The sequence below is a fragment of the Ursus americanus genome, chromosome 32 (genome assembly GCF_024610735.1).
Source record: "Ursus americanus isolate L20-20 chromosome 32, mUrsAme1.1.p, whole genome shotgun sequence".
Lineage (NCBI taxonomy): Eukaryota > Metazoa > Chordata > Mammalia > Carnivora > Ursidae > Ursus > Ursus americanus.
Genome location: NC_142158.1, coordinates 2647725 through 2670693, shown reverse-complemented (window position 1 = coordinate 2670693; position 22969 = coordinate 2647725). Strand labels below are relative to the sequence as shown.

Below are 22969 nucleotides of genomic sequence, written 5' to 3'. Positions count from 1 at the left end.
AGTCCCAGAGGAGAATGAGAAGGGGACCCTACAGGTATCCACGCAGGACAGCGAGGAAGGCAACCGTGCGGATGCTAAGACTGCCTTCTGGGTGCTGTTTGCAGGGTAACTGTCCAGGAGGACCTTCCAAGTACCCAGAGTCTAGGAATAGTGAATGCAGACAATATGCAGCATTTTGGCATCTTTCGGGGGCCATAAACAGATTTCCACTCAGGAGTGGTCATGTCGATGACTTTTCTCGCCGTGCAGTACCCAAGACCGAAATTGTTGTCAGTTCCTACCCTTCATGAGTCCCGACTCCGTGGCCCCAAATAACCCTGGTTATCTCGTTTCCATTTTTTCAATGACAAAAAGCACGGGCGGCTGGGGCGCTATTTGACAGCTCAGGACCGGCCAGAAAGCTCATTATACTTTCTAAGTGCCACCACAGGAAGCATACCTGGAGACCACGTGGCCTAACGGATAAGGCGTCTGACTTCGGATCAGAAGATTGAGGGTTCGAATCCCTTCGTGGTTAGTTCTCATTTTTACGTGCTCCCCAAAATTGCCGTGTTTCATGTAGTGGGAGAAATCTCTTTTCCAAATCCGTTTCTTTTTTTCTCCTCAATTTTTTTTAATTTAAATTCAATTAGCCAACCTAGAGTACACCAGCAGTTCCAGATGTAGTGTTGGATAATGTACCACTCATGTGTAACACCCAGTGCTCGTCATATCACGTGCCCTCCTTAATGCCCATCACCCAGTTACCCCATCCCCCCGCCCACCTCCCCATCTGCAACCCTCAGTTTGCTTCCCAGAGTTAAGATTCTGTCATGGATTTTTTTCCCTCTCTGATCCTTTCCCACCTGTTTTTCCTCCCTTCCCCTGCAGTCCTCTGCACTATTTCTTATATTCCACATATGAGTGAAACCATATGATAATTGTCTTTCTCTGATTGACTTATTTCATTCAGCATAATACCTTCCAGTTTCAGCTCTAAAGAGGTCCATCTCAAAGGCCTGGTGAGAACCAGTGTCAGGACCCAAGAGAGGCTAGGAGTCAAAACTAGAACAAGGCCATCCAATAATCTGGGGGGCTCTCAAGCTCTCCTCAAATTTGGATTTTGAGCGCCTGAGTTTCACTTTCACAGTTTCAAGGGAACTCAAATCTGTAAACCCACTCTTCTCTAAGACTTGCTGATTCTCAGACCAACGCTAGGCCCCAGAGGCCAGCACAACGGAAGCCTGTTGCTTCTCCTTCCCCCCTCTTTTCTTCACGTTTCTCTTCTAGGCCGAGTCTGTGTGTCCTTGGAAGATCTGGCCGCTGGAGTCTGTGTTACTGGTTTTCACTCTTACCCTCTGTTTCCCTCTTAACTTCCCTTTTTCTTTTGCTTTTGTTGCCATCAAAAGGATGAGAACAGCCCAGATTCAAACTTAAATTACAGAACAGAAAAAAATAAGGTCATGAAAAGAACTCAGCTGTTTTTTACAGAGTGTGTAGGCAAGCAGGAAGACAGAGAAGACAGCTGCACAAAATACACAGAAACACATTTTTGCGCCTAAATAATGGAATTTAGTAACTTAGGATGAATAAAAAGTAACTTTCAATTCTTGAATTCATGGTGAAACACAGTTCCTTCAAATCACGTGGAGGATGCTTTTGCTAGGTGAAAGCAGCGAATACTAAAACAAGGTAATAATTACTTCTTCCGTTCCCCATCTCTGGTACGACTCTGGTTTTCCCTAGTCAGCTGTAGAGTCCACATTGTACAGAGAAGTTGGGGCTTGAGCGCTGGTTCCCAGGCTTTGAGATTTCTTGGACACACACCCAAAAAATGCTACGTGTTAATGTCATGTGAAGCCATTCACTGCTCCCTTCTTCACAAAATGTACCATGCACACTAAGTATCCTTTTACAAACCACAAAAAGGATATACTCTCAAAAGAACTGAATAAAGTTATAGTTAATAAATATTTAAGTTGCTTGCATTTTTCTGGTTTCCTGAGAAGACACAAAAGCTTCCTCCTCCCCACCCGATGGGTATTGAACCCTGAGGACCAGAGGATAAACCGACTTTTCTTTGCCCACACCCTCCTCAGGACTTTAATGGAGGTGGAAAATCTGATCCAAGAAGATAAAAATGTTCCTGACACAAATTCTTTCCCTCTTTCTTCTTTTTTCCTTCTCTTTCTCCTGCCTTCACAGCAAAGGGTACCGAAAGGAGCAGGCAGCCTTTGCAGACCAGGAAGTGCCAAACAGAAGAAAATTGAAATGATACACCAGTCTGCAGACATCCTGAACCTTAAATGGTCCTTGGAGCTTAGGCGCTTGTCCCCAAATCCAGAGAATAAGAATATATGCACTCCCAATAGATGTGTAAGCCTTTCTGCTTTGAGAAGGGGATTCAGAAAAAAAAATAACAGTTTTTAGAGATGGATGGGAAAAAATGACCAGGAGAACAGAAATAAAGATGCCTGTTTGTGGATTACAAACACTGGGAGTTGGGCCCTGTTGGGCAGGGGAAGAACAGCTTCACAGATGTCATAAATGTTTATGGAGCACATTCCATGTACCAACTTCCCTCCCAGCCACTATCGTTAAGTGCTAGGATTCTAGGATATAGGATCTAAGCTTCTAGGATCACAGTAAACAAAGTACACACAAGTCCATGTCCTTAAGAGACTTGGGGTGGGGGATAGGGAGAGGGGAAGGGAGCAACACAGAAAACAAAAAGGAGAGTAAGTGGATTAGATAATATATAAGTAACTTATATATTAGAGCAGATAGGTTCAAAAACGTAAGGATTTTGTTTATGACCTGGAAGGAGCAAGGACGGTGTGTTTCAATCAGCTGTTGCTCCATGACAAACAAACAAAACAAACCGCAAATGCTTAGAAGCAGAGAGCAATACTCAAGCTTCTGATGACAGCCAAGCTGAAGTAAGGGCTGTATTGTAAGCTGTGGGTATGGTGCCACTTGGCTTCTGGGCTCCTCGATGCAGGGGCTCTGGTTAGTTTGAAGGGGGTCCCTTCCCTGCAGGAGAGTTCCTCTCATGAAGACGCCAGAGACGTATGAGGCAGGCTCAACCGTGCAACATATTTAAAGGCCCTGCTTAACTCATGTCTACTAACATCCCATTGATCAAAGTCATCCTCGTGCCCCAGGCCATAGACCAGGGGCAACACTCCATCTCTTGAAGAGGAACTGAGAAGTTACTAGACAAAGGGCTTGGGTACAGGAAGGAATGGAAAACTGAGGCCAATACTTTAATCATTTGAGGAGTCAATGCAGATTTACGAATTTTAGAAATCATTCATCCTTTCCTATTATCTTAAACCTTATTGCATTTCATCTTAAAAATGAGTTCCTGAGTGTATGAATTACATGCATTTTGAGAAATAGAAGAGAAGCCCCTGACAGCCAGGACCGGGTCTGACATTCACAGCTCAGCCTTAGCGTTGCTAGGAGCTGGCCTGGCCCTCACAGTTAAGCCCTGGTCAATTCCTGTGGAACATAAATAATTTCGAAGCATACCAACAACAGATAAGGCCACTCTGACCATCAGGAAGTGAGATTAAAAAAAAAAAAAACCTGTCCGTAATAATGTGTCCTACTTTGATCCTCTCATCTTCCAGACAAAAATTAAGATAACCAATCAGTGTTACTGAGTCACTTACTAGATCACCATGATATTTTTGCCCCCCCCCCCCACCATTGCAACAAGACAATAAATCCAACTTTGCTCAACTGCAGTGTGTTCCTCATAGTTTTGGCCAGAGATCAATTATCTTGAATTTTCAAGCACTAAGTATCACAGACATAAAGGCAATGAACTGTTATGTGATATCTTCCCTTCATCCATCACTTAGCCAGGTTAAGGGGAGATGGGTTAAAAAGTTGAAGAAGATCTCTGCATGTCATAAGAGTGACAAAATTTTCCAGTTTGCTCTATCTTAACATGCTATGTTTTTGTTGAGATATGGGATGCCTTGGCCATATGACAATTTTATTTTTATTTAAGAATTCTACCAATGTTGGGTGTGTGGGTGGCTCAGTTGGTTAGGCGACTGCCTTCGGCTTAGGTCATGATCCTGGAGTCTTTGGATCGAGTCCTGCATCAGGTCTCCCTGCTTGGCAGGGAGTCTGCTTCTCCCTCTGACCCTCCCCCCTCTTGTGCTCTCTCTCAAATAAATGAATGAAATCTTTTTTTAAAAAAGAATTTTATCAATGTTTTCCATTGTGATTTTTTTAACATGATATAATTTTTAGCGGTCTGGTGGTCTTCTTTCATTTAAGAGCTTGTAAACCATCTGCAAACTACATATCCCATATAAGCCAGATATTGTTAGATGAAATTCAAAATCAGATATCGCTTCAAATTTCATGCTTTGTAGGCCTCAATCCTCATAGGCTTTGGAAGATCCACTGGCTCATGACAAGTGTCCCTTATAAGAATTTTCTAGATATCAAAAGTCACAGAGTCAGTCGCAGGATTTGAACATGTTGGAAAGGCCTCATCACCCTAACCACTTGATCTGAAAGAACTCGGCTCCCGTGAACCTTAATAAGGAAAGGCTCGTTCTATGATTTTTAAAACAATTAGTTTCCTCATCTGTAAAACAGAGACAGGTGATAGAGGGGGAACGTTTTCAGAGACATCATCTCTACTGTCCCTCTGAATTCTGTGATTCTACAGTGTACCTGACCCCTTGCTCTAGTTTACAGTGAAGTGAAAAGAGGTGACAGGAGCGATTTTATGGGATTATGTGCTCAAATTAAGATGCAAATGGCAGAAGATGACCAAAGAACGGAGAAGCCAATAGAGGCCGGAGCGCTTGCAAAAGATCTTTGATTTAAGGTAATTCAACTAAAATACAAACACGTAGAATGATGCCTTCCTTTGCGGAACTAGGCTCAGGGCCTGGAGAAAGGATTTTTGCCACAAGGGGGCGCTAGCATCGCCTGTGCGGCCGCACGCCCTCGGTCCGCAGGACCTCACCCGGGAGAGCCGAGGTCACGCATGCGGGGCGGGGGGCGGCGTCGGGGAAACTCCCGGGCGCTCGGGGCCCGCAACCTCGGTGGCGAGCGCGGACAGGCGGGGCCGAGGGCCGCTTGCGCGAGCCGCTCACCTGCGTGAGAAAGTCGGAGGGTCCGGAACCCGAGTTTCAGACCTCAGTGGAGACCCCGGGGGCTCGGGGACGGGGGCGGACCTGTGCCCCCCGCCGCGGGAGCGGAGTCGGGGCAACACGCCCGCCCAGGGGACGGCGGCGAGTTCCCCAGCCCTGGAAACCTCCGTAAAACGGTTAAAGAGGTAAGTCACTGCCAGGAAACCGCAGGCCTCGCCTGTTTGGGGGTTTTTCCTGCAGCCCGGCCGCTTCCGGCAGAGACGGCGAATCCTCTCGTCCACAGAGAGCTAAAACCTCACTCCAGCGGCGCAGTGAGGGAGCCGCCGACGAGGATGGGATTCGAACCCACGCGTGCAGAGCACAATGGATTAGCAGTCCATCGCCTTAACCACTCGGCCACCTCGTCACCTGCGCCGGGGCCATCAGATAAACACTATGGTGCTCTGAGGAGCGCGCGGCGAGTCCCGTTACTCGATTATATGCTTTTGTTAATGAAGAAGCCCTCTTCGCTTTCCGCAAGTGACCCCCCTGCCTTGAGAAAGGAAAAAAGAAGAAGAGACTACAGTCCCGGGAAGGAGGGGTTGGGGTGGAGTGGGCCCGAATACCGCTCCGCAGGACACCTGGCAGCCCGCGACGGAGAATGGAGGTCACGACTGCTTTTGTTGTAAGCGTCGAACTGGTTTTCGTCGTTCCTTGAGGCCACGTGTCCCGAGACCGTCGTGAGACGAGCTGTGCTGCATCTGTTGCTGCAGGAAACTCCTCGGCGGGACCGTCAGGTGTCCGCCCTGTGGACCCAGCGCTTCTCAGAGTCCTCACCTCCGGGGCCGCGCGAGCGGCTGACGGGTGAGGGGCTGGGGCGGGGGGGCTGAAGGCCAGATGATCTGGAACTGGCTCCCAGCGTCACACCAAAGATTTTGAACTCTTAGGACCATCGGAGGGAGTTTTGTTTCGATTTGTAGTGTTTGTTTTGTACAGCTAAATTTGATTTAAACAGGATAATTTGCTATTGTCGTTTATTATTATTTTTTTTTTTTATTGCCAACTTCAGGGCCCTCCAGCCAAAGATCACCAGGAACACGCCCGCAGCTGGGCGGGCTGGGTAAGCAGCAACCGTCAAGGGCACACACCTCCAGAGACCTTGGAGGATCTCAGTAAAAGGGGGAGTAAGACCTTACTAAACACAAACGTCCTTTCATGTTTCACATGTCATGCCATGTTGTTGACAAAACACACCATTCTTTCATGATTAAAAAACAAAAAAACCTCTCCACAAGTTGGGTATAGAGAGAATGTACCTCAACATAATGACGGTCATACACAACCTTCATATCGGATATAACCCAAATACTGCATTTATCCAAAATTGGATAAACACATGCAGAAAACTGAAATTGGACCTCTATCTCACACCACTAACAAAAATAAACTCAAAATGAATCAAAGACCTAAATATAAACCTAGAAACCATAAAGCTCCTAGAAGAAAACATGAGGGGGAAACGCTCACTGACATTTATTTTGGCAATGATTTTTTGGATATGACACCAAAAGCACAAACAACAAAAGAAAAAAATTAACAAGTGGAAAGTCTATCAAGCTCAAAAGCTTCAGCGCAGCAAAATAAATCAACAAAATGAAAAAGCAAACTGTGGAAGGGAGAAAATATTTGCAAACCGTATATTGGATAAGGAGTTAATATCCAAAATTATTATAGAGAAAGAACTCATACAACTCAATGACAACAAAAAAGTCCAATTTAAAAATGGTCAGAGAACCGTGTAGACATTTGTGTGAACCAGACTAACGCGATTTTAGACAAATCTGCGTTGATGACCACTCTGTGGCCTGAAGCCTTCCCGAGCACAGCCCCCCGTACACACTCCAAGCCCCCCACACACACATTCTTTCCGCCTAGCCACACCCTCATAGGTACACCCGCACGGTGTCCTCAGTCTGCTCTTGAGATACACCTGTGAGTCTCCAGCATCTCCTCTGGGTGGGCCCCCTGCACGTGCTCCCAGCCTCCAAGGCTAGAAAAGCAGGTCCTACGGGAGATGGAGTCACCCAAGACACGCTTCTATCCCTAAATCCCCTTGACACACCGTTTCTCCTCAAACTAGACTTGTTGGCCTATTCCTTCAGTCTTCTGGCTCCTTCGGCGTTTGGAGGTCATTGTGTGTAGACCTCCCTTTCATGGAACAATGTTTCTCCAAAGAAAACATCTAAATGGCCCGTATGCTCGGCATCGCTAATAACCAGGGAAATGCAAGTCAAAACCACAATGAGCTACCACCGCACATCTGTTAGAATGCCTACCACCAAAAAGTCAAGAGATAAGAAGTGTTAGCAACTCTGTGGCGAAAGGGGACCCCTCGTGCACTATGGGTGGGCATGTAAATTGGTGCAGCCACTGTGGAAAGCAGTTCGGAGTTCCTCAAAAAAAAAAATTCAGAATGGAACTACCATGTGACCCAGCAATCCCACTTCTGGGGTTTTATCCAGAGAAAATGAAAACAGGTAATCGGAGAGACACCTGCACTGCCCTGCTCCCTGCAGCGTTATTTACACAAGCCAAAACCCGGAAACAACCGAAGGGTCGGGGAATGGATGGAGAAACCATATGCATTTGTGTATATACAAAGATACACAGACAATGGAATCTTACTCGGCCATGAGAAAGGAGGAGAATACCATTTGTGACAACCTGGGTAGACCCTGAGGGCATTATGCTAAGTGAGACAAGTCAGACGGAGAAAGAGAACTACTGCGTGATTGCACTTCTACATGGAATCTTAAAAAGCTGAACGCTGAACTTTTAGAAATACAGAATAGAATGGCGATTACCAGGGGCTGTGTGGGGGGAGAAGCTCATGATTATAGTCAACAATACTATATTATATACTTTAAAGTTGCTAAGACACCGTATCTTAAATATTCTCATCACACAAAAAAGAAATGGTACTTATGTGACACGATGAAGGTGTTAGGAAATGCCGCATGGTAACCAAACTGCCGTATATAAAGGCATCAGCATGTTGCGCATCTTAAACTTCCACGATGTTATACTGAAATTTGAAAAATAAATAAATAAATAAATAAATAAATAAATAAATAAATAAATAAAAGGGGGGACGCTTATTGTAACATTTGTCTTCTGTCGGTGATTTGAGGGAGGGGACAAGGAAGCTGGGCTCTGTCCTGGGTTGGGTGCTGTCGGGAAGGGAGGGCACAATTCTGTGATTTGGGATCTTCATAAATTCTATCTAGAAAAAGGTAAGAATAGAATGAAGCTAAATTTAGGAAATTAGTGGTACCTTGTGTTAGCCGGCAGAAGACATTTGGTATTTTTGTGGTACACACAGTGCCCTTCTTTTGCTGTCTGTTCTTAGACTAGATTATGAAATGGTGTTGTTTGTTTCTGTCTGACACCATCATGATCAGAGAAAGCCCTTGTCTGACGCGCCTGTTGTGTGAGATTGTTTCTGTTCCACAGAGAAGTCCCTTGGCCTCGCGGTGACTGCCAGGCCAGTTCCTGACAACGCCCAGGCCTCGTGGACGGTCACGTCAGTTCCTGGACGCCAGGGGCTGCTTTTCTCTTTCTCATCTATATCCAATGTCATTACAAAAACAAAACGAAACAACTCTGGGTGTGCGCGCGGGCACGTGCTCTAAGGAGGTCAAGGAGTGAGTTAGTAAATAGCAAACATATTACTTATCAAATCAGTATAACAAATACCTATAAAACAAGTAAAAAAACACGAAGCTGTAATTGTTGTTAAGCTTAAGTGAGTGACAGATTCTAAATGTTTCTGGAAAGAAAAAAAAAATGTGTTTGGGTTCGGTACGGTTAGGGCTGGGAATTGTCAAACACGATGACCGAGGCCAAACTGAAGAGCTCATTGATTCATTTATTCAGTCTTTCCAAGAATATTTATCAAGCATCTCGTATGCCAGGCACTGTTCTGAGTACAGGAGCATGGACCACACAAAAGATTCCCTGCCCTGCTGAAACTGAATTATGCAGAAATAGGCAATAAATAATTAAAAAATCAAAGTATACGGTATGTCAGAGAGTAGTAAATGCCTTGGGCGGGGAGCTGGTTGAATAGGGCGGTCAGGGAAAAATTAGCTCAGGGGGCCTCACTGCTGGCTGCACATTCGAATCCATGAGGAACTTTAGGAAAATAGTCAAGTCGAGCATTATACCATGAGATTCTGATTCACTTGTCAGGAGTGATTATTAGAAGAGTGATAGTCTAGCTCTTTGATGCTGGCTTAATTATAAAGAAAGATAAAGGAAAACTATAAAAGCTAAAACCTAGAAGTAATTTTCCCAGTTGGGAGGTACCAGGAATTGCTCTCAATATAGCAATTGCTGACATCAATCAATCAATCAATCTGCTTGCAAAGTATCAGTGATAGAAGAAGGCCAAAGCCAGACAGGGCTCATTCAGCTTCGGGATCGCTAGGGTCTTTGAAACCCGGTGTGGTAGACATCCTTTTTGTGAAATTCCTTCCCTTGAGTGCAGGCTGGACCTAGTGACTTGCTCCTAACCTATTGAACACGGTAAATGTGATAGGATCTCAGTTGCATGATTAGATTAGAACAGATTGTAATTTCCGATTTACCAAAACATTTGCACTATTGCTTTCTCAGCTCACATGCTTTGACAAAACAAGCTGCCATGTTGCTAAGGTCCATGTGGCAAGGAACCAAGGACCGACTCCAGCCAGCAACCAGCCAGCAGCTGAGGCCCTCAGTTCCACAACCTTTGAGGAACTAAAGCCTGCCACACACATGCGAGTCTGGAAATGGATCCTTTCCCAGTTGAGCTTTGAGATGACTCCAGTCCAGCCTACACCTTGAATGCAGATCACAAAAGACCGGGAAGCAGAAGTCCCAGCTGACCCTCGGGACCCACCACACCTGTAAGATGAAGAGCATCTTGTTTTAAGTGCCAATCTTGTGGTAATTTATACAATAGATAGATAACCAATAAACTCAGGAAGACCTGATGGCCCAGAGATCCTGGATGGGAGGGAAGGCCGTTGAGAAGGTGGAAACACAAGGTACCCTAAGATTGCCAGATCTGAGTTCAGATGCCAATCATCACACCATGGAGCCCCTACAGAAGAGTCTCTTGAAAAAAAGACATGTGTGGAAATGAGATCTGTATATTACCTTTGAAAAAAGTCCTGATCAATAGAATCACTCTAAAGACCACTAGTAGACACGTGCTATTTAGTCATAGAGGCTGTGGTAGGCTGGACCGTGGCTTCTAACAAAGGCCCACATCCCAATCCCCAGAACCTGTGAATACATTACCTTGCATTTATACATGTGATTAAATTGAGGATTTTGAGATGAAGAGATTATCCTGTATTTTCCAAGGATACCCAGAGGAAGGACAGAGTCAATAATAGGAAACATGACTATGAAAGCAAGAGGTGACGCAGGGGAGAGTCCACTAGAAGCTAAACATGGCAAGGAAACAAGATTCTTCCCTGAAGTCTCCAGAAAACCTGCTGACACCTTGATTTTAGACTTCTGATCTCCAGAACTGTAAGAAAAGTAATTTGTGTTGTTTTGAGCCTAAATGTGCGGTAATTTGCTACAGCAGTGGCAGGAAACTAATACAGAGGTTCTAAAACATTACCATGACTGGGTTCTAATAGGTATGAGGAAGTTCGCAGGGATTTTTCTGGAACAATGTTTAGAGGCCAGAGGAGTTTAAGGGGGCTCTTCTCTTGCTGTCATTGAGAGCACTGGAGGATATGCTTGAACTAAAGAGAGTCAAGAGAAGGAATTTAGGGTCCAGTGTCTACAGGGTTAACCGTCACACCACGGGACCTGTGTATAACAAACCTTCAAGGGAAGTCATGCATACTCTCACATCTGGTCAGTCGATCTTCAAGGTGTGGGCATGAGTTCAATCTAAGACACATTAGGAGATAGCTTCTTGTATGAAAACGATGGAAACTCTCAAATGACTATGATGGCGGGGGTCTCACTCCACGGTCTGGACATTCTCAGGTCTACAGAGGATGCGCACGGACATCATGGGGAGACAAGTCAGAGGTGGGGCCTGTGACATACGAACTCTTCATCACGGAGCACATAATTAACTCTCGGGGATCTGACCGACCTCAGACACCAGGCGGAGCAGAAATAGGCACCACGAGGAGAGATTCTAGGAGGACATGAGGATGAGGGGGAGAGTGCAATTGTCAGTAGCCAGAGGGAAGCAAGGAGCTGGGTGTTGATGTGGGGGAGGAGCTGCAAGTCTAAGGGAGTGTCTGTCCATACGCAAGCGGACCCCTGGTTCGGGAAAACACAAGGGCAAGGTGACCAAAACTGAAACAGGTCCACTGAGATTTGAAGTCCAAGCGCTACCCGTCACGTCATGAGGCCCTTGAAGTTGGGTGCCACTGAAAGACCGCTGAGTACTCCTAACAGATCCGTGTAGCTTCAGAATAACGGAGGCGACACTTTAGCTGGAGGTGCACCCGGAGCCTCGGGGGGCAGACATGGAGGCTCTCAGACGTACTCTACAGCTGTACCATCGCGCAGCAGAACTTTGGCAGGACGTGTTAGTGTTTCGAAGCTGATGGAACACTTTACGTGGGCTCCATGAAGGGAAGGACCTCGTTTAGGGGCTGTAAAACATAAATCTTGGTCACCAGGGCCAGGATTCCCGCTGACCAGGATCTGAGAAGCTCTGAGCAGAAAGGCAAACTAGGGACAAGGAGTGTGAGGGGGAGCAGGGCTAGGAATCCAGAGGCGGTTAGTCAGAGACAGTTCTCTCTTGGCCAGGGTCTCTGTGTCGATTTGGCTGTTGATCTGAGAGTGAATGGCACGTGTACACCTCGAAGGTGAGCAAATGAGTCAGGAGAACCCAGAGGGAAACCCCCAACATGTTGCTGAGACCCCAAAGAGACGTGGACTCGAATCGCTGCTTTGGAGCCCACAGTGCTCTCCAGAGTCCTTCGCTGAGGAGCCTGCTACTGCCACTGTTATGCATATTCTTGCAGGGGGCCCTTACATTCTGAGGAGCTTCCGAGAAGAAAGGAGGGAGGGGCTTCTGACATGTGAACCATTAGGGCCTTAAGACTAAACAGATGAACCTCAGGAACCCAGGGAGTCAGAGTGAGTGTTCCACAAGGACACAAAGGTGATATAAATAGGTCACTCTTCATAAGCTTGAGACGAGAGAAAGAAGTTACCGGAAGCTCTTCGGGTGAAGAAAGCATGAATGGAAAGTTCCAGCTCACACACCAGGATGCAATAGTGATTTGAAATATGGGGTGAGGTCACCAAAAATCAAAGCAGGTCCCACCGAGATTTGAACTCGGATCGCTGGATTCAAAGTCCAGAGTGCTAACCATTACACCATGGGGCCACCTTGTGTATGGTCCTGATGGAATATCTATGAATATTCAATGCAGAGTTTGTCATTGTGCTCAGCAAGGTGTAGACCATAGTTTAATTTCTTAAACATTAATAGAAAATCTGCTGTTTCCCAGACAGCAAATGTTCCAAAATAAACATGACAACTGGGGCTCATATGCATTACCAACTTCTCAAGGCCAAGTTCGTGTTACAAACTGATGGAACCCGAACCCAGAACTGAGTTCTGGGGTGTGAAACAGTACTTAGGGCGTTGGGTCAATAACCTGATTCCCCAGCGAAGGAGGAGGGGCACAGGAGGACCGACGAAGAATTCCAGAAAAAAGTGCAGAAAACATTGTTGGCTTGCCGACTGGGACGCGCTGTTGAGGTGCGCAAGTGCTCAGGTGCCTCTGGCCAAGTCAGGACGTGGGGGTGATTTAAGAGAAGACAGATTAGTTAAAAGATCAGCAGGTCCCACCGAGATTTGAACTCGGATCGCTGGATTCAAAGTCCAGAGTGCTAACCATTACACCATGGGGCCACAGAGATCCTCTTTCCCGGGCAAGCTTTTGGATGCTCATAGAGCGAGCTGCACGTGAGTACCTGTACCAGACAGGTGGAGAAGGTTCACGGTCCCCGAATCCAAGGAAGCAACAAACTTGCTCCGCAGGGGAAAAGCCCAACAGGGCTCCTCTTTGCTTGGAATTTTCCCCAGGGCCCACGGAGGTCTTGAGTACCGTTATTCCTAGAAAAATCAAAACTGTACTTACTAAATTCCTAACCTGGACAGTGAACATTTGTCTACCTATGGGTTTATAGAGGAAACTGTCAACACCGAAAAATCTCTTAGGACATATATGAATATAGAAAATGCAAGAAGAAAAAAAAGTTAAATATAACTCGGGAATTTACCAGTAATTTCAAGGATTGAGAACTTTCACATTTCTAGGTATTTCTACTTCCTTCTTTTTGCTTATCTGCATTCTGTAATGGAGCGATTGCAAGTGTGATAAAAGATAGATTTTTGTTACATTTACTCTTATTTATGTTGCATATACAGTATTGTGTAGGTGTTAGTTTTATCAAGCAAAACAGTTTTTTAAAATAAAATTCAGCCAACGTCTGAAAACAGTTTTGAAATTTCTCTATCCTGTACTTCCCCTCTGCAATTCTGGCTTCCTGAGTGGAATGATAAGAGGGCTCCAGAAGGAGGAAAGATTGGAAATTTCTGTTTCAGATAATGATTCCAAAACACCAAACGTGCTCACGAGTAGGATAGTGATGCCCTGGATGGGCCCTAATTCCTGCAAAAACGACAAGCGGAAGAAGTAAGAGGCAAGTGTGGTTTCAGAAGTCAGACCCGGGCTGGATTTCGGATAAGGAAATAGCAAATTAAAGAATGAATGAAAGCCTAGGCATTTTTTCAGCATCTTTATATAGTGGTCTCAGAAATCCCTAGTGTTTTCCCAAATCATTTTCAAAATTTTTTTTCACCTACTATTACACTAGAGTACTAGACTACCTGCTTATAATTTCATGGAGAAATATAATAATACCCAGGAAAATGGTGTATTTCGTGCTATTTTGTGTGTTTTGCTGTTTTCAAAGTTGGTCTAGCAGGTGTAACACCTGGAAAGAAAACACTACTCCGTAGTCGGCAGGATTCGAACCTGCGCGGGGAGACCCCAATGGATTTCAAGTCCATCGCCTTAACCACTCGGCCACGACTACCCAACCGCTCCCTGGCTGTCTGGATATATTCCCATGAGGAATAATACCTTTCCAGTTTACAAACTGACCTTTCTATTGGTTTCCATGACAACTGCTCTGGAGTACCTGTCATCACACTAAATAGAACAAGATTTTGAATATCGAGATGCTGGTAACAGAAGTTATTACGAATTGCAGCTCTTGCTTGACGTGCGAGATACCAAAGCCCTAGCGAGGGTCGCATTCAGTCCTTAACAGGTGCAGTGGTCCCCAAGTCGGAGACTGAATTACAGCAGACTAACCAGCCGCAATGAATAGATTTGCTTCTGTTAAAGACAGGAAGCGGGATTGTAAAGACAAATTATCGTGGGGATTCTTACTCATCCAGAACTGGTCCACAAACCTTTTCTTGATAGTGATCGACTTTATTCACTCCCTTTTTCTAAAATTTGCGTTTGAACCAAAAGAGACGCCAAAGAGACAGATAGCAGAGGATGGTTTCGATCCATCGACCTCTGGGTTATGGGCCCAGCACGCTTCCGCTGCGCCACTCTGCTCACGATCTAAAGAGCTCGTTTTTCAAAATTTAAATTTCAAAATAATAAATTTTGGCTCCTTCTTCTGAATTTTCTGGTTATTTTTCAGTGCTCACTGCCAAGACAGGATAAGGATACCTTGATCTCAGCACTTGGCTACACTCCGCCCTCAAATACTAGCAACTTACAATTCGCCTCCGAAAGACCAATCAGTTGAGGTCGGGGTGTACTCCCGCTCCGACAGGATGAGGTTTCAGGTCATTGGAAAACCAAATGCATGCCAATTAGCATAATTTAGAAAGGTGAAATTGCGAGAGGAGGGTTAACTTTGATCTTTCTCAGCCATACTCGTATACGAGAAACACAGTTACTTCAAAGTATTTTTAGTTTGTAATTTTACGTGAAAATGTTTTTGCCCCTGCTGTGCATAAAAAGAGGACACTGCATTGGCCGGGAATCGAACCCGGGCCTCCCGCGTGGCAGGCGAGAATTCTACCACTGAACCACCAATGCTAGATGAAACAAATGTTCTTTATTTATCCTCATAACTATAGTTCATTCTTTGCCTTATTAGTAAAATAGTGAGATTGTATGTTTTTTCTCTAGGATTTCCTTAAACCCAATGAAAGAAAAGGCTATACCTAAACACTCAGAAAACTCTTTAACATAGAAGAAAGGTGAAACTGGTATGTGGCCCTTGGAGGCTTTTAGAGGTGAAAAACAAGTATAAATACCCAACATATAAAAATGTCTTTCTCCATCCCCCTCACCCCCTTTTAAATCATTAATGAAAACAAATTCTGAAAATCTCTCGTTTTTAAGATACAAGCCAATTCGGTTAATTACTAGGTCACAGCCCACAATCCAAGTTTGAAATAAGTTATCTCATTTTGGAAAAAACACCTACTGTCATCCCGCTGTGGGGACTCAAGTTTGGACAATGAAGGCATCATCTTCAGAAGTGAGAATAGTAAAGAAAATGCTGAAAGTTGGAATTCTCCCAAATCCTACTCCTTACATTCATCCCCATCACTTGCTGCTTGGGAGGATGACCACCAGCGGCTGCAGTCCGCGTGGGGCTTTGGAACCAAAAGCCAAAGGGGGAGCGGAAATAAATAGGAGTTATGGCCCCTGTTTTTGAGGACTTTTCAGTAGTTTGGAGAAAAAGCCAACACAGAGAAAACATTGACAATCGATGAAAATTATCTTTGCTGAAGTGAGTCTCGGGTTTGGGTTTCAGGGAGGTAATGGACTCTGAGAGTCTGAATTATATGAAGCACGTGAAAGCCAGGAGGTTTTTCACATGCCTCTATGTTGCTCTCGTCTCTATCTTTTCCCGTCATCCTCAGCATGGAGAACTTACTGGATCTACCTGGCAGCTGTGACTGGGATGCTTTGAAGGGGAGGAATGGCTGGAAGCTACATTAGCAAATTAAATGGCTCTCAGTGTTGATCTTAAAGGAAGAACGTGGGCCACAAAATAGGTTTCTCCAAATCCTAGCAAGAGAAGAAAACAGAACTGGACAGTCTGAGACATATAAATCAACTTGATCAAGTTACATGATGCCTTAGCTCTTGTTTTCTCCTCTATAAATGGAGCCTGGAGTAGTTGCCCTACATTCCTCTAGGGGCTTTAAAGGTAAATTAAACTGATGTCTATTAAAGCCACTTGAAAATTGTATAAAACCACCAGTTAAATATTAGCTACTGATTTTTACTTCATGCAACTTTTTAATGAACCACTGAAAGTCAGAAATTTTACCTTATTTCTCCTGCGTAACACACGTAGTTGGTGTTCATGTTAGTGGGACTTTTAGGGGAGGCGTGAGGCTCTAACAGGATGCCCAGGGGCCAGCAAGGGGAGGCCACGGCCGGCTGTGGGGAAGGTCAGAGGCCTGTACTGGCCGCATCCACGAGCAGCCGGATCCCACCAGACAGGCCCAAGATGGCGGCGCCCCGACAGGAAACCCCTGAGCGAGTGAGGAGGAAAAAGCGGGAAACCCTGCTTCCGGCTCCTGTAACAAATACCCCGCCCCATAGTCCACAGCTGCCAGTAAAGGATAGGAACCCAGCCCTCCCCGGAGCTGGCAGCTCCAGGGTAATCGCTGGCTCCCGGGAGCTCGCTCTCTCTCTCTCTTTCTCTCACCCCTTTCTTCTCCTTCCCTCCCGCTGCCACTCACGCTCGCATATCTGCACAGTGGGCTTTGGCTTGAATAAACTTTCCCACTCGTGTTACTCATCCACTGTGCCGCTTGTCTGTCCTTGAATCCATTCTCCTGACAAGACCAAGGCCTGTGGATCTGGCTGGAGCGAGGCCTCAGGGCCTGGGGTCTCCCCAGCTCACAGGGCAGCAGAATCATGCAGCAAGCAAGGGAGAACATTCCTTTCACAGGAGAGGTCAGGCACAAAGGCCCCGTCCTGGGAAGGAGCAACGTGTATTTGAGGAACTGAAAGAAGGTCTGTGTGACAGGCAGGTGGCTGTTTCAAGCAGGAGGATAATCAGGACAAGATTTGTGTTTAAAAATGTGCATAAGAAGGATTCCAATGTAACTGAACAAGAGGGGGTCTGGGAAGAGGCGTTAGGAGGCTCATGTCAGCATCCCGGGCAAGAGATATTGATGGAAGAAAAGAGGTCCTTGTAGAGAGGAGGACAGACAGGCTATGACGTTTTAGGAAATAAAACTCGGCAGAACTCACTGCTCAGATCGGGAAGAGAAGAGGATGTGTCCAGTTTGGCTCTAGATTCCTGGCTCAGTGGGGACAGGGTGGGGCCGGTGGAGCTGAGAAGAATGCACACATTGTTAGTGGCAGACACACAAAGGAACAGTCAGGAAAGCAACCAGAGAAGAAAGAGGAAAACCACAACACTATGCATTCCCTGATGCCCAAGAAGAGAGTGTTTAAATTAAATCTTTCTTTAAAGAAGGTTACCAAGGGTGCACTGTCCATTTGGGGACTAGCTTCCCTCATTTAGAATTCCAATGGCAAGCTAAGGGCAAAAGAGGAATCACAACACCTCCCACAAAACTCGGATAAGAGCGGATATTCTGTTCTTTCTGTCAAGTTAAAAACAGAACCACAGGCCCGAAATGGAGTCACTGACGCTAAGCCCAATCCCGGAAGGGAGACTTGGACTTAACAGTCACAGTTTCAGCATCTCCCAGACATGGAATCTCCAACCAGTCAGGGAAGAAATCACCTGATCAGCACTAGTTAGGTAATCAGCCTGATAGTTGCCTGTCATCCCTAAAGGAAAGTGACTGCCTGAACCAATCTGCATTGGGCTGGTATCACTTCCTTGTTCCCAGTGCCTTCTGCCTGTAACAGTCTCCCTGGAGCTCCTTTCTGTCTGCTAGATGGAATACTGCCCAATTCATGAATCGTTCACTAAAGCCAGTAAGACCTTTAAAACTCAGGAAATTTTGTTTTCTCACAATCACAGCTCCTTGGAAGCCTCTCAAAGACAGCTACGATATACATACCTCGGAGGGAAATGGTCTTGCTTTTCAATTCTTTTTCACCCTAAAAAAGTACCCACAACTGACCCCGACGTGATTTGAACACGCAACCTTCTGATCTGGAGTCAGATGCGCTACCGTTGCGCCACGAGGCCACAGGGAAGAGTGTCTTTTCTTCTAATTTAGGATTTAAATCCTAATTAATCCTTTCTCCTCTCCTTCAGGTTCTAAAGATTTATTTCTTTTTATTGGTGGCTTTGATCATTTTTCTCCCCTCTATCCATAACTCGCTAGTGCTTTGTTAAGAAGAGAAAGGAATCGACCAGATTAAACATTGATGCAAAAATCCAAGTGCTTTTTATGAGGAAAATTCACTGCTTTCTCATGCGCAGTCTTTCCACTTGTGAAAGTTCTCCTGTTTGGAGACAAATCCTGTACGTGTTGGGTTTAGATCCACAGTGAAGCAGAAGCCATAATGGTTACACATTTTGCACTACTACTTTTCCTAGAATTCACTAGACTTCTCCCTCTTGGGAAATGGGCCCCCAGCCCTGCCCGGCCCTGCAGTGCCCACCCTGGCCCGGTCCCGCCTCCCTCCTTTCTCAGCAGCCGCCAGTCCCAACTTCAACCGGCTGAAAAGCTTAGTCTCAAACTAGTTTAAGACTCAAACTAGTCCCAGCCTAGTTTAAATGAACTCTCTTTGCAACTGATGAATCACTAAACTCTACCTCTGAAATGAATAATACACTATATGTTAATTAATTGAATTTAAATTTAAAAAAATAAAATAAAAATAAATTAAATAAATTACTAACATCTCTTCCTAAAATTCTCACTTGCCCCTGTCAGTCAGAGTGCGTGGGCCTTCTGGTCTGTATACAAGTCCCCGAGCGACAGCTCAGAGCAGGTGGGTAATATTTACCGAGCTCTTACCATTTTCTGCTAGCCCCGTGCACAATCTTCCCTGAGCCCCGTGAGTCTCAGAAAGTGCTCCCTGGAACCAGAGCATGAGCACCAGCTGGGAACTTGTTAGAAATGCACATCCCGTCCACACCCCAGAACCCCCGAGTGAGAAACTCCGGGAGTGGGCCCCAGAGGCCTGTGTTTTAACAAGTTCTCCAGGCGATCGTGATTCAGGGGAAATTTGAGCATCACTGCTCCAGCCTGGAGATCACATACTTTCGTCTCTCAAGAAAATAAATGTCCAGTCTTCTTCCAGGATGAAGGAGGGGCAATAGAAGAGCTGGGGCTGCCACAAGTCAGGGCCACAGACGGGATTCTGGAGGCTAGAAGCGGGAGATCAACCCTGTCAGCAAGGTTTGTAGATGGCTCTCTTCTCCCAGGGCCCACGTGGTGTGTCTTCCTGTGTGTGTGTGTGTGTGTGTGTGTGTGTGTGTGTGTGTGTGTCCCAATCCCTTTTTATAAGGACACCAGTCATGTTGGGTTAAGGCCCACCCATTGGACCTCACTCTACTTTATCTATGTCTTCAGAAGCCCTACCTCCAAATACAGTGACATTCCGGGGTACTGGGGCTTAGGGCTTCATGTGAAGCGGGGAACACACAATTCTGCCCCTAAAAGGCAGTTTCCAGATGAAGCCCCTGCTGACAATCCCTGAGCTTGGCCCTGGGGCATGAGGATGGAGGGTTTATGGGTAAATCCGATCGCCTCTTTGCTTTTCCCACACGACATGCTCAGGATTCAGCTTTCTCGAATCTGACAAGCTAACTAGCACGCCTCCATCAGCCTTCCAGATCACAAACTGTGTTGTTGCTGTGATCGCCTCTCCCCAACTGCTTTTGTCCTATTTGAACTTCTACGTTGGAGTTGTTTTGAGTGGGGTTTCTGGAGTGCGCAGAAGTGAATTCTCGAGTTTATCCACAATCGCTACCTGCCAAGGCAGTTCCAGGTACAGGTAGCAATCCAGTGTCTCTTTGCCTCCCCCCACCCCAGCCCTTGCTCAAGCGTCCCCTCGCTGTGGCCTTTCCTGCCAGATCCTGTCTGAAGATAAAGCCCTGTCTTATTGGTTATTGTCTCTCCCTGGTGGTTATCTTGGTTGTAACTTTACCGTGTTTTTGACTGTTAGGTTCAACTTGTTTCTCCAACTAGACTGTAGGATTTCTTTTCTTCAAGATCTTCTTTAAATTCCAGTTAGTTACCATACAGTCGAACATCAGTTTCAGGTGCAGAATTCAGTCATTCGTTCTTTATGGGTAACACCCCTGCTCATCACAACAGGTGCCCTCCTGCACCCCATCACCTATTTCCCCCATCCCCCACCCACCTCCCTCTCGGAACCCTCAGTATGTTCTCTGTGGTTAGGAGTCTAGACTGGAAGATTTTTGGAAACCCCTTGGTTTACAATAGTAATTTCCCTAGGTTGCAGTTACAACGCCAAGATCGTTTTCGTTCAACAAATTTTGGACACACACCCCCTTATCTTGCAGAAAGACCACGTGGCCTAATGGATAAGGCGTCTGACTTCGGATCAGAAGATTGAGGGTTCGAATCCCTTCGTGGTTGTTGTGGAGTTTCTTTATTTTCCGGTGAAGACACCCGGGTCAGTTCCTGCTGGTCCACTTTTACTACTGCTGTTTTCTCAGTTAAAGTCTGCAAGCAGAATCTTCTTTTCATGTTAACCTAGTAGCTCCTTCCCCCAGGTCTGTCTCCTCCACACCCCTTCCTTCCTTCTTGTTCCTTGTTCCCCTCCCCCCCGAGCGTCTGTCCCACGACCGCAGCGCAGCCCCTTCTGCGCCGCGGACCAGCCGCAGCACCTGGTGGCTTCTCGGAAATGCAGACTTTCCCGGCCAGTCCCCCTCCCCTCTCAGCGCGTCCCTCGCCTACAAAGTCAGGATCTTTGGGGCGCGGACTCGGACCCGGGGTCCAGCCGGCGAGCCGGCCGAGTCCTGACGCCCGCGGCTAAGCCCCCGCGAGCTGCCCGACGCCTCCCAGGCTACTCGCGCCCCTCGCTGCGAACACCCGCGACCGAGCGCCGGCGCCCCTGCCCCCCTGCGCGCTGCATTCCCCGACGGCTGCGACCCTGGACGGTGAAGCTGCTGTGGGAACCCCGGGAAAGACCGCGGGCGGGGAAAAGCAGGAGAAAGGTCAGCTTCACAACACCCTCTAACAAGTGCAGGGGAGTGGTGGAATTGGAAGACCCGCCATCTGCGATCCCCAGAGAAATCATACACTCAGCAAAGAGCATTCACGATCTCAAAACCCTGAGGACCCTTAGGGGTTTTGGGAAACTGTGCAAGGTGTTAAAGGCCCACCCCAGATTACTGGCTGATTGCAAAGGGAAAAGCAAGCCCTGAGGCGACCACTGTATCTTCCCTGTCGGGGGATATCCTGACAAATGCCTCCCTCCCGTGGAGTAAGCGCTGTCGCAAGTAAGGACACGGTGTCAGGGCCAATTTTTAACCCGAATCTCATCTAATCAAAGTGGATCTAATTGATAATTGTGACTAACTTCTCGTTTAAAGAGGGTGAAGGAATACATTAAAAGATGCCTTAAGGAAACAATGAGAGGGATCCAGAATGTGGGACATTCTACAAGACAATTGGTTTGGAATTTTTGGAAAGTCAATGTCAAAGCAGTAACAGCAAGGAGAAGCTGGCAGGCTGTTCTGAACTAAAAGGGACTAAGGAAACATTACAAATGCAATGCAAGGCATGCATGAACTTTGATAGGATCCTGGTCAGAAACACCAGCTCCAAAAGATATACTTAGAGAAATTTAAATAAGGCCAGCATAGTAGATGTTTTTATAAAGAGTCACTGGATTTTTCCATGATGATAATGGTGTCACAGTTATATAAGACATGTGAGTAGTTGATACACGTGTATGTGTGTACGTGGGATGCATCATGATGTCTGCGAAGGAATCTTCTATGTTCCAGAAGAAGAAGGTAGATGAGACAATATGGCAAAACGTTAACAGTTGCTGAATCTGGATGGTGGGTACACAGATAATCCCTTACTCTTCCAACTTTTTATATGTTCGAGAATTTTTATAGTATAAGTTTCAATTTAAAAAAAAAGGCACCCCTCAGAATAAAACTTTTGAAAGAATGATGAAATGAATGAATCAGTTCAAGGACAAGAGCCTGGGGGCCAAAACACTTCTAAGAAGTTGTTGCAATGACTCCAATGCCAACCTGTAAGAAGCTGATCTAAGAAAATGGTTCTGTAGCTTGGGAGGAAGAGCCAGATTTGAGAAATAATTAGGAGGTTGGATTGAAGGCCTGGTAACCTAAGGGCGATGGGGTGAGAGTCAGAGAAAGGAAGAAAGTTAAGGGGAGTTCTCAGTCATTGGTTTTGGCTCCCGATGAAATTTGGGTTGCTGAAGGAGGTTCAAGTTTGTGGGGAAAGGGCGGAGCATTCATGTGGGGATGTCTTGTTTTTGAGGAGTCCATGCACCTGCAAAAGAAATGACCAGGACAGCTATAAATTACGAAGCCCAGAAGAGAGGTCTGGGCTGCAGGTAAATTTTCAATCCAGCAGCACCTGAGCAGTGGTTTATCAATAATGTCTCATCCTTCTGTTCACGGAATGGAGCCGTTGCTGAAGGACAGAATCAGCTACTTGCACACTAATACACACACACACACACACACACACACACGGAGAAGATGGTGGTAATGGTTGTACACTTTCAGGAATGTGGAGATCCTGGGGATCTGCTTTAGCTCTGAAAGTGATCTGTGTGAAGATCTGAAAGCTATCTCCCACAGAGGATCAGATGCAGTCGCTTCCCCTCATGAGAGAAGGT

General features: G+C 46.1%; 9 non-coding genes across 9 annotated transcripts; 2 read left to right on the top strand and 7 right to left on the bottom strand.

Moving 5' to 3' along the window:
- The first annotated feature begins 444 nt into the window (after positions 1-444).
- TRNAR-UCG (transfer RNA arginine (anticodon UCG)) lies at positions 445-517 on the top strand. Its single transcript has one exon. It is a non-coding gene; the product is annotated as a tRNA-Arg (tRNA).
- A 4912-nt stretch (positions 518-5429) lies between these two features.
- TRNAS-GCU (transfer RNA serine (anticodon GCU)) lies at positions 5430-5511 on the bottom strand. The gene has a single exon. It is a non-coding gene; the product is annotated as a tRNA-Ser (tRNA).
- Positions 5512-12432: 6921 nt separating this feature from the next.
- Positions 12433-12504, bottom strand: TRNAQ-UUG (transfer RNA glutamine (anticodon UUG)). The gene has a single exon. It is a non-coding gene; the product is annotated as a tRNA-Gln (tRNA).
- A 459-nt stretch (positions 12505-12963) lies between these two features.
- On the bottom strand, positions 12964-13035 carry TRNAQ-UUG (transfer RNA glutamine (anticodon UUG)). The gene has a single exon. It is a non-coding gene; the product is annotated as a tRNA-Gln (tRNA).
- A 1108-nt stretch (positions 13036-14143) lies between these two features.
- TRNAS-UGA (transfer RNA serine (anticodon UGA)) lies at positions 14144-14225 on the bottom strand. The gene has a single exon. It is a non-coding gene; the product is annotated as a tRNA-Ser (tRNA).
- Positions 14226-14689: 464 nt separating this feature from the next.
- On the bottom strand, positions 14690-14761 carry TRNAM-CAU (transfer RNA methionine (anticodon CAU)). Its single transcript has one exon. It is a non-coding gene; the product is annotated as a tRNA-Met (tRNA).
- Positions 14762-15182: 421 nt separating this feature from the next.
- On the bottom strand, positions 15183-15253 carry TRNAG-GCC (transfer RNA glycine (anticodon GCC)). The gene has a single exon. It is a non-coding gene; the product is annotated as a tRNA-Gly (tRNA).
- Positions 15254-18281: 3028 nt separating this feature from the next.
- Positions 18282-18353, bottom strand: TRNAW-CCA (transfer RNA tryptophan (anticodon CCA)). The gene has a single exon. It is a non-coding gene; the product is annotated as a tRNA-Trp (tRNA).
- Positions 18354-20648: 2295 nt separating this feature from the next.
- Positions 20649-20721, top strand: TRNAR-UCG (transfer RNA arginine (anticodon UCG)). The gene has a single exon. It is a non-coding gene; the product is annotated as a tRNA-Arg (tRNA).
- The last annotated feature ends 2248 nt before the right edge of the window (positions 20722-22969 follow it).